This window comes from Pocillopora verrucosa, chromosome 1 (assembly GCF_036669915.1).
Source record: "Pocillopora verrucosa isolate sample1 chromosome 1, ASM3666991v2, whole genome shotgun sequence".
Classification (NCBI taxonomy): domain Eukaryota; kingdom Metazoa; phylum Cnidaria; class Anthozoa; order Scleractinia; family Pocilloporidae; genus Pocillopora; species Pocillopora verrucosa.
The window spans coordinates 33,541,830-33,551,981 of record NC_089312.1 but is presented as its reverse complement, the minus strand read 5'-3'; the positions used below and the strand labels follow the sequence as shown (position 1 = coordinate 33,551,981).

Sequence of the window (10,152 nt, the reverse complement as noted above, 5' to 3'; positions counted from 1 at the left end):
GGAGATGGATGCTCTCGCCAGAATCAACTCAACTTCACTATCTATACTGTGAAACGCAAACATCGCCTTGTGGCCGGTTACATCCCGCTGACAGCTAAGTAGTGGAAAACATTCCTTTGCTCTGTTCCTGTCTCTTCTGTCGTGACCACACTGGCCTCCCACAATCGATAGAAATGAACAAGTATTTTCCATAATTCTTAAGAAGCTTGAACCAGTTTTCGTGTTTTCAGTTCACTAAGTTTATATTTAATTTATTGACGCAGATGTCAAAAACTGACTGTGGTAAAATTATATTACCAGCAACACTATATCTTTTTAAAAGTATTTAATCGTTACGATTCAAAGAGATATAATGGTCGAAAAGTCTAAGAGGTTTATAAACAATGCTGTTTTTTGCTCTCTCAATAAAACAATCTCTTTTTTCAGTCACCCGGAGCGGTCAGAAGGATTTTGCTCCTGGTCACGCAACGCCACTCCTTATCGGTTTAACTCCTCAATTTATAACTCTGTTGTAACTAATTTAGAGGGTAGCAACATCAATCATATTCATTTAAAAAGCCCATAAACCTTGTCTCAATTTAACGTTTGTATTGCGATAGCGTATTTAAGAAATACGTCAGGTTTCGGTTAAGAAAAAGGTTATCGTTCCCTTTCAGAAATAGCAAGTTGTTCAATTCAGTTAAATATTCAAATGTCTCATATTTCAACTAAATTTTGTTCAACTTCGGAGAGTTCGTGTGAAGCGCAAACTGAATTACCCAAGCCAGTTTTTACGTACGTTTTAGTACAATGTTTAAAGACTTTATGGCTTGAGTCTCAAGGTAAACAAAGGTGTAGCACATGCCTAAAATTTTAATTGCGACTTTCGGCTATATTATAAATTTCTTTGGGTTAGGAATAAAGCAGTTCTAAAATATTATTGTTCGCTGTTCAGATTACGGCCAAATGGAATATTTACCTCCAGTCTAGAAGTAAAACCCTCTATAAACTGACACATCAGAAAATGTTATCTCTCTTTCTTCCCTATTGCATGCAAGCCAGTTTTGAGAACGACCCATCTCGCCTTAAATTTTGGCTGTTCTGAAGTCGCCGACGGCAAAAATAGATTTTATCGGTTTTCTCCAAATTAAAGCGGCCTTTCTGAAAACAAACGACATCGTGTTTAGCTACTTACCAATACCTATCCATGGGAAAAATATCAGCGGAAAAAAAATTTTCGGCTCTGGCCGCGATATTTCAGTTTTGCTCGATTCTTATAGGCGTTGGCTCTTAATATTTGCGTAGTAACTAAACATGTGAGAGATTAAACCATCAGAAAAGTAAACAAATGGCCAGTCACGATAGCAACGCTTCGCTTTTGGGCCCATCCGCATTAGCAGACAAAACAAGAACTGTCATGACAAAATTAAAGGAAAAAGTTTGTGATGACAAATTTTTGTAACTTCTGTTGCATCCGCACCGAACATGTCAAAGTTATCAAAAAGCTGTCAAATTCGGCTAACTTCTGGATCTTGTGCGGCCACTTTCACAGCTTCATTATTAGTCTGATGAAGCGGCGACTGGAAAATTACTCCACCGTTGTATGTTGCCCCGGCTGAATGAAAATTGTTTCCTTGTTGGTCTTCATGGGAAGGTACATTCCAGCGCATGATCTGCTCAAATGACTGGTCGCTATAGTTCGCCAATGGATTAAAACTCCAATTACCGGGATTCATCTTAAGTTAAAGTTGTAAAATCTGCGAGACAATTACTGCAATTATTTGGTGAACTGAAACCAGTTCATTTACCGCACTAATGGTAGCGTTTACTTCAAATGATAGCCAAGTTCATCCCGTTTTGGTTTATTTAGAAGATTTTTCCATGCTTTACCCGGGACAAATTTTTTCGGCGATGCGATTGAAAATTTGTCCGCTTCGGCAAAAAATTGTCAAGTCGCGACAAACCATCCGCACTTGTAAAGAGTTGGGTGATGACAGAAAATTTGTCTAAATAGACAATTTTGTTGCCAGTGCGGATAGGCCCTTTCCTCATAAAAATGGCTGGTTCCTCTTGTAAGCCAATAACAATATACGGCACATAGAGAAAACAGTGTGTATATACCCCTGAACGATGAAAATATATCAAGTGGAATGAACAGTTTTGATCTCGGTTCGCATTTTTGTCAATGAAATGAACACATGTCGGTTAAAGAGATGAAACTTACGGGCCACGTGCAAAGCTGTCAATTGTTTCTTGGATATTGCACATGTTAAATATTCATATAATGACATCTCATTTGCATCTACATCTACATCTACATTTATTAAGTCGGTAAAATCTGTACAGACATCACACCAAGCAACTTGCGCACAAAGTGAGAAGACTATATGAAGGCTTGAAATTATATTAAGAACGATTGTGATCAAGAAACGGCCAAGGAATATTCCACAATAGTGCAAATAACGGTGAAAGATGATCGAGGAAAAGCGATTGGTAAGTTGTAAGATGACATGTTACACGTATTAGACAAAAATTAGTAAAAATTCTCAGTCTGCTTTTTTTACTGAACGAATTGGTATTGCTGTGTTTGTTCGAGCAAGCCTCAAGTCTGGACCGAAATATTGGAGTTCGAAAAAAAAAAAAAAATTAGTGAGACTATCTTAGCCGCAATGATTGATGAGTGGACTGTATGTTGAAGAGCTCCCGAGGAGAAAAGCACAGTGATAGAGCAATGATTACATTATGCTAACTGAAGACGAACGCAAATGCGCGGTTTATGCTCTTCCTCGTAGTCACAGCGTGTGTTGAAATGAACCCGCTACGAGTTAGTTAGTGAGAGCAAGTGGTACTACGAGCTAGTGACACTATGAGCTTGTGACACTACGAGCTAGTGAGACTATCTTAGCCGCTATGATTGATGACTGAACTGTATGTTGAAGAGCTCCCGAGGAAAAGCACAATGATAGAGCAATGATACCAATGATACCAACTGAAGACGAACGCAAATGCGCGGCTTACCAATATGGCTGCATGCCTCTGATGCTCTTTTTCGTGGTCACAGCGTGGTGTTGAAATGAACCCGCTACGAGCTTCATCGAAATTAATTTTGACTTTCACCAAGTGGGGAGGGGTAGCAAGCTCGACTACATTCGTTCACGGTCTACAATACAACTTCGGTCTATGGAATACAAGTTCCGTCAACATCTGCTTCAGCTTCACCACAATACCTCATTCAATGCTTCCAGCATGAGTGAACTAAAATGAGATAAGCTAGTGGCCTATTTATAAGAAACAAAATGGCTTTTCTTGCCATCGATGAACCATTTGGAATATGTATAATTTACAAAAATGATTCATTCATCGTCATTTCGTTATTACGGTCGCCAAACGAAAGCACGCACATGATGGATAAAACCTGGACTGGTCAACTTTTTGCTTATAGGAAAAACAAGCATGTTTACCGCCGTCGACATTTCAGGCGACACGGTTTTGAAAGGCAATATTAGTCAATATTCAGATCTTTTAATCTCAATGAATGGACAGTGAATCCTTACGTTTCAATGCTGGCGTGTATTCTCACTTTTGACTCGCCATTAAAAGCATTTTATCTTACATTTATCAACGAGGCAAATTGTATATTATTATTATAATCATTTTTCATATTTCTTTTTTCGTGCACTCTTAGAGCTCATTGAATTAAACAAGTTCAATACTTATTCGTCTGTCAATAAATAAACATGCGGTTAGTCTTCCACAAACTCCTTCCACGATGCATAAATTTCGTTGATCGTGACTTTTGCCTCGTATCGTGATGACAATAGTAATGGTATTACCTGAATCGAAAGGAAACGAAGAAAGATGTCGCTATAAAATGTTACGAAGGATTCAAGAGGAAAGAGCTGTTTCAGATCTGTAAATGTTAAACTGCAAGAAATTTTAATTTTTTTCAAATTACTCCTAGTGATTGTTCGTTATTTTCGTTCATTATAAGAGTACATAGTTTCCTTTGGTGGGCTGCCCTACTTCTTCAAGTTCACGACCCCCAAGTTTCACCCTGACATCTCTTTTTTAATGATAAGCAATGTGGAAGTAGCTTCACTATCTCATTGCAGGAGGTCACTATAACACGGGAAAAGGGGATATTTATTGCAACGTATTTTTTCCTTACAGGTCCTACGCCAGAGTTAATAGGAGTTCCTCAGAACCAAAGCACTGATATAGGGGCCAATGTAACTTTCAGCTGCACCGCCACAGGTCTACCTAGGCCAAACATCTCGTGGATCAAAAACAGCGATTCATTTGCCTTACAATCCAACCCAAGGGTGACATTCATTAACGATCCACTGGACGACACTGAAACCATGCAAAGCCAGTTGTTTATTACAAGAGTGAAAAGAGACGATTTTAGCGAATATCAATGTGAGGCCAAAAACGGTGGTGGTAAAAATTTGTTGTTGCCAGCTTTCTTAACCCCAAAAGTTTCAGGTTAGACATGCATTAGTGTTTGTTTTCCTTATCATTTCAAAGTTGAAAATCCACGAAGTCTTTCACCTGCATGCATGCCAACTCAGCCTCCTTATTGAAATTCCCCCAATACCAAGCAAGCGACATAAGCTCGGTTTTTGGATGATTGCCTCTTGGTGTACATTTCCGTAGATTATAAAGAAACTCTCTATGTCACCAGAATATTAAGAAAAAATAAGCAGTGTTTTCTGTAAGATTTTTATAAAAAATTTTTAGAAGTTGTCATTTCCCTTTCACCCGGTCCCTGTATCTCCTCAGTCTTTTTATCATCAAGACTCCCCTTAAAGTTTAATTCTCTTCAAACCGGGTCTTTCGAGCAAAAAAGCCTTGGTCCCCGCCATCCCAAAGAAAGATCACAAATGAGACAATTCATAACGTCCCATTCATTCATATTAATTCTTTTTGTGTCAATTTGCAGATGCCCAGAAACCTGCGATCGTTGAAGGTCCAAAGAACCAAAGTGTCCTGATCGGTTCCGATGCTACCTTAAGCTGCACTGCTAGGGGTCTCTCGAGGTCAACAATCCACTGGATAAAGGACAATGCTTCATATCCTTTACAGTCTAACTCCAGAGCACGTGTCATTCCAGAAGGGCGAACCAATCGCAGCCACCTTTTTATAACGAGAGTACAGATGGAAGGCTTTGGAAATATTAATGTATTACAAATAATAGCATTGGAAGGAGCCAATCAGGAGTGGCTGTCTTAAACATAGGTTAGATATTTTTTTTAAATGGAAGGGGAAAAAGTAGGGTGAGAGGGGTCCTTCTTAACTACATGCGCTTTTCCTAAGAACAACTTGTTTGTTACCACATTTTTTTTTTATTATTTATCTACAGCAACTCCAACTCCCACCCACAAGAATGGAGAGCCAGAAAATTCAGCTTCTCAGACAACTATAGTCGCTGTAGCATGCACTTTGGTAGCTGTAGGCCACTAGGCAGGATCTTTAACATCGCAACAAATGTAAGTTTTGTATCATGTAGTTTTCTTCGTTGTTCTCGTTGTAGCTTTCCTTGTGTATTTAGTCTAGTTTATATTGTAATAGTTTTCGTTCGCTGTTTTATTTGCAGTTTTAACCGTACCGTGTACCGTTCGCGTTAGAATTAGTTAGAATTAGTTAATATAAATCGCCAGTGGCAGCTACAGCTTGCTCACATTAATCTATCTTTTCAACAGGGCAAGGTTCCGTGGAGATGGTCGTCGTTAGAATCTCTACTAGATCTGCATTTTACATCCATGAGTGATGTGTAAGTTTCATTTTGTATTTAATACTGTCAGATCTCTGTCTCTTGACTTCGAGTCGGAAGTATTGCCTAGTGGAAAGGATTTCCAAAAAACACATCTGCCTTGCGCTCTGGTATATCCCTTGGAGCATTATTGTGGTCATATCTGGACTTCCTTTTACGTTGTTTGTTCGTCTTCATGTACATGTACATGCATGGTGTATCTATACCTATTTGCATTTATGGACACACCATGAGAACTTAGTGTGACTTAAGTAATTCCTTCCTTCAAATCGAGCATCATATGCACATGTCACCTAATTGAAATTAATACCAGAGGCAAGGTCCACATAAGAGGAAAGACTCAACGAAGTTTTGAGTGATGTAAATATCCATTAAACATTAAAAGAATACAACGAGACTCGATCTTTAATCAATTCAGCGCTAATAGTTCGAATTCTTTTGTCATTGAAGTTATTAACCCTTTCACTCCCAAGATCTCATTGTTAATTCTCCTTACTGTCTGCCATAAAATTCTTTAGATTTTATTCGGAGAATTTGGAATGGGTTTAACAAATAATCTCCTTGATATATATTTTTTTATCTTATCACTTGCCTGCTTGATATGGTATTGATATTGTAAGGAGAAATTCTGTCTTGGTCACTCATAGGAGTTAAAGGGCTAAGGCTATGACGCATATTTGCATGCGCAGGTGGTCATTTGGTATACTTCTATGGGAAATCGCCACTTATGGTAAGTGTGATGTGTTACTATGTGCGACTTAAAACGACATCGTAAGAACTATAAATCATGTTCTCGTCATGAGGCTCCAATCCGTAAAGCAGCCCAATGTTAGCAAGGCTCTTCTATAAATCTAATCATATAGACACAAGTATCTTCATTTTGGCAATGATTATTGTCAGTCAAACGAAACTGAACAAGATGAGAAGACCGCCTCCAGGTGTAGGTTGTGCTCGTATCAAACATTTTATACGTGCTATATCTTATTTGTCATATATTTTACCATAAAAAATACGAAAATACTAACTCGAAAATATTTTAATTTTTTTCCCTCTGGTAGAATATTGAAACATAACTGATATTTTTACTTCAATCCTCTTAACAGTGAAGAGAAAAACAAAACTGAGCGACAATTTTGCTTCTCTGACAATGTTGCAGTCTGTGGCATGGTTTAGTTTCTTTAATCCTGCGAACAGTGAAGAGAAAAATGAAACTGAGCGACAATTTTGCCTCTCTGACAATGTTGCAGTCTGTGGCATGGTTTAGTTTTTCTGTTTTCGGCGCAAGTCTAAAAATTGAAAACTTTAAATAGCGATTAATTTTTGTTTTTCGGCCAAAACACTCCAGTCGTTGACAGTACTACCCAAGAGGCGGGAAAAGGTGTCCATTTGCACGGTAAATTTTTACCTCCAGCGCCCTCTCCCCAGGTCCGCTTCCTTGCTCAAGGGGTTTGGGAAGGAAGTGAGAGTTTAACTGTCTCTTCGAGGTCTTTCATGACGTTTTGGAACGTCTTGTGTGTTTTTGTCCCTCCGTTATGTCCATTACAGTGAGCAGCCAAACTTTGGACGTTAGCTAAGAAGGAAAAAAGATCGTAGACTTCGTATTAAAGTATATTGGAGCGGGTGTTGTATCCATATCGACTTTTCAGGCGCCATATTGTAAAACATGGTTGGAATGGAGGTGAGGGATTGGGGAGGGGGTAAATTTTGGATACCATTCCCTCCCCAATGGCACGCCTGGAGTCTGCGAAGGAAGTGAAAGTTTCGCGCTCTTTTAGACTGTCCGTTCGCCGCCATCATGGTAAGCAATAAAACCTTTGATGCGAGTAGGGACGGAAAAGTGTCAAAATTACAAATAGCAGCGGGGGATATAACAGTTTCGAGGCTTCTTCGAGCTTTTCAGGCAAGTACACATTGTATTTACATTTGGATTCTTGCAAAATCGCCCGATGACATGACTGCAACAGTGCAAGATTACGTAATCTTAAGCAAAAGTTAGATCGTGTTTAATTGTGATTACCTTGCGAGCAGTTGTCTTGGGGGTGAAATCTTCAATGTCTTGCCTTAAGACGATGGATCTTCTCGTCTTGTTATGGGGGAAGATTTGACGAATTCGTCATCAAACATCCCACAGATGACTGAAGATATAGGGTAATTAAGTCAATTGTTAACTTATGGCGGCTCTCTTACTGGCTCTCAAGCAAGTTCTTCAAGGCCACCACTTTTCGGTAATGCAAGACGAAAAGGTGACGCTCTTGCGGAGATTATTCATGCGGAAATAACAGACAAAAATGTGAAGGGACCTCCTACGTACTAAGAACTGGTGGCAGACATATGTTATCATCAAGGAAACCGCTAATTTGATGTACGGTCAGTCCAAGGCAAGAGATGCATTTAACGATTCATCTCTAGAGTTGGTGATCACGCTCGAACAAACACCGAAAAATTGAGCCGTTCATTACGCTTTGTTAGAAAGGGAATTGCCGCAACGATAAATGTTGATCAATATAAAGATGCTGATGCTGTTTCGTATGCATTCAATGTTTTATTCCTTTCAGTACTATTAATATATCATGTTGAGTGTTGAAGACATGTGCCCATTTATTATTGGCAGCCGGGAAAAAAATGAGCCTTGACAAAAGCCTCCAAATTCACGCGAAAAGCTGAAAATTATTTTGAACCCTGAAGGGCGCTCATATAGACGGCTATACAAACAAGCAAATGAAGGTAGAAAAAAGAAGAAAATAGTGAACAACAGACACTTAAGTCTAATAAACTCAAACTTAACCGAGCACAGACGTCCCGCTTGCACTGCTCCAGCTCGTCATTAGACAGGCGGTTGTGTAAATTTATTCCATTCTCAAAACAAAACCTCCTAACTGACTTCGAACTAAGGTCTTTCTTGCTGGAAAATCTTTCTTTTAGAAATAAGCTCACCTCGGACTATGTTTTTCTTTGAGTTATTACAAGATCATTTATGTACTCAGCACTGAAGTCGTTCATGTTTGGAGAAGTAACTACGCGGTAAATACGAATTTCCCGCTTCCTCCTTTCCAGAGAAGTGTAGCGTAGGAGGGGAGGGGGGGGGGGGGGGGCAGGGCCAAAAAAAAATCTCTCAGCGCATGGAGGGAAGTGGATCTGGGGAGAGGGCGCTAGGGACAAAAAAATTACCGTAAGAATGGACACCTCCCCCTCCCTCTTGGGTAGTTCTGTCAACGATTGGAGTGTTTTGGCCGAAAAACAAAAATTGAACATGGATTGCAATTTTCCAAATTCAATTTTTAGACTTCCGCCGAAAACAGAAAAACTTAGACATGTCACAGACTGCAACATTGTCGGAGAAGCAAAATTGCTGCTCATTTTCAATTTTTCTCTTCATTGTTGACAGGATTATAGTAAAAATATAAGTTATGTTTCAATATTCTACCAAAAGGAAAAAAAGTCAAATATTTTCGAGTTGGCACTCGTATTTTTTATGATAAAATATAACGAGAATAAGAAAATTGACATTAGTTTTCAATTTTTTTTACTTTAAACGAAAATTGAATGGACGAATGACGCACTGACCCACCATCTGCACACACATTGCATATATTCAGATGGTCAGATGACAACTGAATTATGGCCGTCCCTATCACTGAGAAAAAGTTCTTGGCTTTAAGAAATGTATGAGGTATTAACTTCAAACCATACAAAGGCTCAATTTCTGAATGTTGGAGTTATCTATCTTAAAGCGATAGAAGGTGAAACCGGTGGGGTTTGAACTCAATGGCATATGAAAAAGTCTATTTTTAGTTCTATAAATACATATATATATATATATACATATCAAATAAAATATTAGAAAAAATACAGCTGGTCCCAGTCGTTTACGATTATCATATACGCAAATAGCTTTTACCCGCACAAATTCATCTTCAGCGTCTACACACCTTTTTCTGTTTTTATTTATTTCTCGATTCTACCGGATACTGTTTCACAAATTGGATGATAAAGCAGTCTACCATTAGCCCAGAAACAGGCATTGGCTCTTTGATCTTGTCCAAATTTTGGCTCATCAGGAACTTTTCACTCCAACTTTCAATTTCGTCATACAACGTTCGGTGAGTCGTTTTCTACTTATAAAAAAAGGTCGTTTCGTATGAAGGTTTATTTTTGACTAAGTAATGTGCGCATAACTTTCTGTCTGACCTCGTTTTATACGACAGCTTATGATTATTTGCACCATCATTCTTTAGGTGGTATATTAACAAGACTCACAGCAAAACCATAAGGTAAGTTTATGCATTTTTTCTAACAATTTTTTTTTTCAAATGATGATTTCTTTAGCATTTTTCTGCCTAGTAAAATAATGTTTGAATAAAGAAAAGGAAATAAATAGAATATTTATTTCGATCGTGGTA

General features: G+C 38.5%; 1 protein-coding gene across 4 annotated transcripts in view; it reads left to right on the top strand.

Moving 5' to 3' along the window:
* Positions 1–2,337: 2,337 nt before the first annotated feature.
* Positions 2,338–10,152, top strand: part of LOC131790266 (mRNA export factor GLE1-like) — an 11,307-nt gene continuing 3,492 nt past the window's right edge. Inside the window, exons 1-8 of one of the 4 annotated variants that reach the window (XM_066167871.1) lie at positions 2,338–2,472; positions 4,150–4,398; positions 4,922–5,217; positions 5,342–5,468; positions 5,682–5,752; positions 6,400–6,482; positions 9,746–9,852; positions 9,988–10,023. The gene's annotated coding sequence lies outside the window, so the exon portion shown is untranslated. Of the gene's footprint in view, positions 2,473–4,149; positions 4,465–4,921; positions 5,218–5,341; positions 5,469–5,681; positions 5,753–6,399; positions 6,706–9,745; positions 9,853–9,987; positions 10,024–10,152 lie in introns of those variants that run through there. The other 3 variants (XM_066167870.1, XM_066167869.1, XR_010717800.1) reach the window with 3 other exon arrangements.